Below are 6300 nucleotides of genomic sequence, written 5' to 3'. Positions count from 1 at the left end.
TTACGATCACTGATTTCGGAGCGATTAGAAAATATGGACAGCATGGCGTCATATGTAAATCATGTAATTGAAACATCCGAGAGGCTAAGGGGGACAGGGTTCAACATTGACGATGTATGGATTGGATTGTTGCTCCTGGCGGGGCTTCCGGAGAAATTTTCACCCATGATTATGGCCATTGAGCATAGTGGAATCCAAATTACAGCTGATGCCATAAAGACCAAATTGCTATAAATGGAAGCCAACGATATTACAGGTAACGTATTCATCGGCAAATTTGTTCTCAAAGGAAAGAAGAAGTTTGCGAATAGTGGAAGGAATGTGTCAGTGTCAAGTCAGTCGCGGTCACAATCAGGCTCGAATGACAGTTCAACCAAAACAATTCAATGCTATAATTGTAAACAAATGGGGCACTACAAGAGCCAATGTCCTAATTTGAAGTCAAAAATTGGAAATTCTGTATTTAGTGTGATATTATATATATGCGCCTAAATCGAACCATTGTTGAACGAGCTCGCTGTATGTTGTTCCATGCCCAATTAGATAAAAGGTTCTGGGCAGAAGCAGTAAATACTGCAGTTTCCCTGAGAAATAGAAGTACAGTTTCAGGAATTGCCGACGATAAAACCCCATTCGAGATTTGGAATGGAAGAAAGCCAGACATAAATCACATTAGAATCTTCGGTAGCAAAGTAATGACCCATATTCCTAAAAGCACTAGATTGAAATGGGACAAAAAATCTAAGAAGACAATTTTAGTTGGGTACAGTGAATGTAGCAAAGGATATCGTCTTTCTGATGCAAATATCAACAACAATCACATGTAGGAATGCTGAAATAATGGAAGACATCAACGATGAAGTTGATATTGTCATAGAAGACACAAATGAAGCAGCAGCTTCAGTGGGGGGTTCAGATGTTGCTTCACAAACAGGAGAAATTTCAATCATTGAACATGAAATAGAAAACCCTGAGTCTGACACTGAAAATGATTTTTTAAATGTGATTGAAGAAAAAATTAAAAGTTCACAAAGAGTCTCAAAACCTAAAAGAATGGATGATTTTGTGACTTACATGTGCATAGAAAATGATTTTCAAGAAAACATTCTCACAGTTGAAGAAGCTTTGTCCAGACCAGATGCAGAAATGTGGAAGAAAGCAATGTCAGATGAACTGGACAGCAAATGATGCTTGGGAAATAGCCGAGTGGCCAGCAAGTGCTTCAATTGTGAAAAGTAAGTGGATGTTTAAAAAGAAAGTCAATTGTAAAGGCGTAGTGAGGTATAGAGCCAGATTAGTAGCTAAAGGTTTTTCTCAAAAACATCATGTAGATTATGAGGAAACTTTTGCTCCTGTTGTGCGGCATTCTAGCCTAAGATTAGTTTTTTCATTATCAGTGAAGCTTGGCTTAAGCATTGATCATCTTGATGTACAAACAGCGTCCCTTAACGGTTTCCTGAAAGAAAATGTTTATATGCAAATGCCTGAAGGGCTTGTTTGTTCGGATAATGATAAATGCTTGAAACTAAAAAAGGCAATATATGGGCTAAAACAGTCATTTAAGGCTCGGAATGATCGTGTGATTGATGTTTTAATTGAATTAAATTATGAAAGATCAAAAATTTAACCTTGTATTTACATAAAAAGGGAAAATAATTTAATCACAATAATTGCTCTGTATGTGGACGATTTTTTTATTTTCTCTAACAACGAAATAGAAGCAAATAATTTAAAAATTGATTTAAGTTCCAAATTTAAAATTAAAGATTTGGGTAAAGTCAAAGAACGTTTGGGCATGCAAATTAATTTTGATAAAAAAAGGGTGTAATCATCTTAAGTCAAAGAGATTATATTAATCATTTATTAAAGAAATTTAATATTTTTGATGTCAAAACAGTGGAGGCTAAGTTAAATTTAAATCTGGACGAAAGCTGTTCTGATGAGGAGAAACCTAAGTATCCTTATCAGAAATTAATTGGTAGTCTAATGTATTTATCTCTTTTGACAAGGCCAGATATTTCTTTTTCTGTGAGTTTTCTGAGCCAATTTAATAAAATTTAATTTAAAAAAACTAGGAAAGCTATCAAAAGGTGTTTTGTTTTTGCAGGACAACGCCCCTGCACACAAATCTCATGTTGCCATACAAAAAATTCGTGATTTAGAGTTTGAATTACTAGAACACCGCCCTTATTCTCCAAATTTGGCTCCGTCCGACTATCATCTCTTTCCTCAACTGAAAAAAACTTTAATAGGTCGTAAATTTTCTTCCAACGAGGAGGTAATGAAAGCTGTGGAGGTCTGGTTTGCAGAGCAAGAAGAAAAATTTTTTAAAGGTCCAGAAACGTTACAGGTTCGCTGTAATAAATGTATTCAATTAAGAGGAGAGTATGCTGAATGATAAAATATTTTGACATTTTGATTGGTTCTATAGTAGGCTAAGAATTTTTCATATAATATGGAATTAAAAATTTTTTTGGAAACCAAATTTTCTATTTAATGTAAAATAATTTATAATCTTTTGTTAGTGGTGAAGATTGCTAAAAATGAGCGATTCTAGTGGTTGTACTCTTCAAATCAGAACCCGTAGAGAACAGTGGAGCTATTGCCAAAATATCTCAGGTATTCCAAAAAAACTCGCATGACAAATTGTACGATAAAAAAATGCGAATACTAAACAATTACACTGTCTTCCGCGCTTCTCGATAATCAAATTAGCATCTTCAAAAACTGAATGTAAACTTCCAAAATCACAAACAGTTCTAGAAATTTCAACTTATAAAAAATCGAGGGTTTTGTGGAAAAGTTTCCGACCTCACAAAAAAATCGATATCACTGTGAGTTTTCTCATCAAAATAGGCGTTTACGTATACGATAATATCCTCGTCTGATGAAAGTTTTTCAAACCTGCAAGTCAGACTTCAAGAAAAAGAAAAGAAAAGAAAAGCGTTTTCTTTCCACTTAAATGCAGTCGCTTTTCTATTATTATTTTTCATTTTTGAAGATAATCTTTTCCGTTCTCTGCCTTTTTCGACTCACCCTTTCCAACCCTCTGACTTGATTGTTTTTTTATTTGCTCAAACCACCTGTATTTTCATTCGAATGCACTTTTGGTCTATAGTGAACAAACGCATCCATAATTCTTCAGTCATTATAAGACCATTACCTTCGTGTGATATGCCAATAACCTCTTTTATCTCTCTAACCTTGATCCGACGTCGTTTAGTACCATTTGGTGAACTTTTTCGATGATACCGCTGATTTTTGTTGGTAATCCCTTAAATTTAACGGTCCTAAATGATATTGCATAGTTTCCGTAAACATTGTCTAAGTCCTCTTTCATTTGTGTAAATTTATTGTATTTCAAAAATAAATATTTAGTAACTGATACTTAACTAAAATGGCTGAAATTTCAGCAATATATTTTCCAAATTATATTCATAAGTGCTGAGGTTTCCAGTTCACTGTCAGAAACTTTTCAGACGACATTCTTATTTTGATGCCACAAAATTGATTGCTAATTTACTCCTCAAACGAATAGAGTTTCAACTTTGAGGTCCTATTATTCAATAAATGATATTAAATATTAAGGAAAATATGAATATTTCGAATATTTATTTCAACTATCACAAACCCAGAAATGCATTTGTCTCTAATAACATAACGAAATTGATTTTGAAAACGCCAAGTAAATTCTATAAATTGGATCACTATCCAATTCTAATCAAGCAGGTTCTATTTTTTAACCTTGGTAGGTAATGAACATTTTTTTCTACCTTACCTTCTACCTTTTTCTACCAAATCAACCAAATCTTCTGACCAAAGTAAGCCAACATTTTGAAATAATTACTAGACCTCTCCTAATGTTTCTCATATCATTATATCTTGTGTCATTTGTATCCAGTGACGGCCTTTTACTCTAGTCAAGCCAGAGTCTCTGGTGTCTTCCTTTTTTTTCTTCTGGTTTTCCTTGGTCGCCATGTTGAGCTCTTCTAGTGTACCATTTCAGCATATATATAAGCCATATGATCTGTTTGACTCATGTACGTCTTCTGATTCCGTTAAGGATTCTATCTCTGAGCAAGATTCCTAACATGGCTCTGTCCATTGCCTTCTTAGTTGTCCTTAATCGCTTTTTTCCATTAGTTCCATTATTTAGGTTATTGGAAATGGTTCTGTCTTTTAGAATATGTCGAAAATGATCAAAAGTTTCACAAGGTAAATAAATTCTTCTGTCCTTTTCGGAAGTCTAGCTTTCTTTGCTCAAATTTTATAGTGACCCAAACAAGCTGACATTTACAATAATACGATATTCTATGATTGTTGTATCACCCATTATATTAGTTTTACTTTCATAATTGACCCAACGTTCTTATCTGCCTGTTAAGTTCTCAACCTCACCAATATCACTCGAAATTAAGACTATATAGTCTGAAAAGGGCAGATTGTTTGGTAGGATCCGTCAATTCTTATCTCCCTTAGTTCCCATGATAGTTCTTTGAATATGTCTTACAATGCAAGGAAAAGAGATATTTTAGAGATATAGGGTCTATCTGGTGGACTTCTCGATGTATTTTGATTATGTTGAAATGTGGTGTCATGATTTTCATACGTGAAAATTCCTACGTCTTAATTCAAATATATTTTAACTTGTTAAGGCAATTCTATGAAGATGATAATTGCTTCACTTTCTCTTTGTTCAATGACGACGTAAAACTTTTTTACAATCAATAGTTTTGGGTGAGAAAGATATGGAATTTATATAATGCTGAGAGATTATTGAAAACGAAAGTTGAAAGCAGCCGTAGCAGCAATGAAAATATGTGAAGAAGACACATCGTTGGTTCAATCATTTCAATAGAGATTAGATGCTTGAGGATTGTTCGTGCTGAGGTCGTTCACCTTTGTGGGACATTAAGCCTACAAGGGAAGTATATCAGTACTTGGTCATTTTAGATATATAAAAATTGTCGAATGGTGCCACACGAATTAACCAAGATTCAAGCGAAACCTTCGCAAAGAGAGATCGATTCGAGCAGAAAGTCTTGTTGGGTATCTGGCGAAATTGTGAAAATTTAGTATACTTAGAAATCATTCTAGATGATCAAACTATGAAAACCGAAGTCTAGTAGACAGCTGATGTGAATGTATGAAGTTTTTTCAGAGAAATATTCAGATTTAGGTGATCTGAAGCTGGTTCTCTAACAAAAAAACAATGCTAAATCACATACTGCGAAAATTATGTGAAATAAGATCGAAGAAATGGGTGGTATTGAACTTTTACCTCATCCAGAATTTAGTCCAAGCCTTGCACTGTCATATTACTATTTATTCACATCCATTGCGAAATTATTGCTTGGGAAAATGTTTAAATCCAAAGGAGATGATGAAAATGCCATGCGACAATTTTTTGCTTCTAAAACCAAAGAATGAATTTAACAAGGTCTCAAAGAGACTAAACATTGGGTTCAAGTGATAGAATACGATATATTTTGAATATTAAGGCTTTCTTTTATGATAAAAAACGAACGTTTATATGGCAACAAATGCTTTTTGAAAATCTATACAGGCTAGATATGGAACAATATTGTATTCAGTTTCTTTTTAATTTATAATATAATACACATATAATATAAGTACTGTTACAAACTCGTCCACTGACGTAGACCGTGAAGCCGGCATAATTCTATAGAATCTAAAGTTTTGCGGATGCGTTGGGTACAATTCCCAGAAGGACCATTTACATTATGTTTTTTATATATAGTGGCAATTTCTTTATATTGTTTTTATAACTATTTACAGTATATTGTGGTCATTTTTATAGAATCAATTTCTAAGAAGACTTTTTTATTTGTTCACGGCAAATTGGAGATTTCAAACATTCTGGCTTTGATTGAAGTGCATATAAACGAGGCTCTAACAACAGAAGTAGTCAGAAAATAATCTGATCTCGTAGTAAGCATATCGAAATAGTAAAAAGTGAACGACATATGTTAAGAAATAGTTAAGTGTTTAGTAATAAGTCTCAGGGTATAGTTTATTGAATGTAATGTTAGTGTATCTGGCTATCAGATATGGGTTTACTATTATTTTGTGGAACATATGACTAATGGTTAAGGTTTTTTAGTTTTATTGAGTTCTTCACTTAAGTAATGATTTAGGTATAAAAATAAACGGTACTTTATATTTGTTGAACTCGACGATGATGATGTTGATGATGAAGAAATTGTTAACAATTTCGATACGCCGATAAAATAAAAAGTGATTCGTTCTAGAGCGAATCTTTAAATTGTCAGCTTTTGT

Source organism: Diorhabda carinulata, chromosome 6 (genome assembly GCF_026250575.1).
Source record: "Diorhabda carinulata isolate Delta chromosome 6, icDioCari1.1, whole genome shotgun sequence".
Taxonomy (NCBI): Eukaryota; Metazoa; Arthropoda; class Insecta; order Coleoptera; family Chrysomelidae; genus Diorhabda; species Diorhabda carinulata.
Note: the sequence above shows the minus strand (reverse complement) of the source record.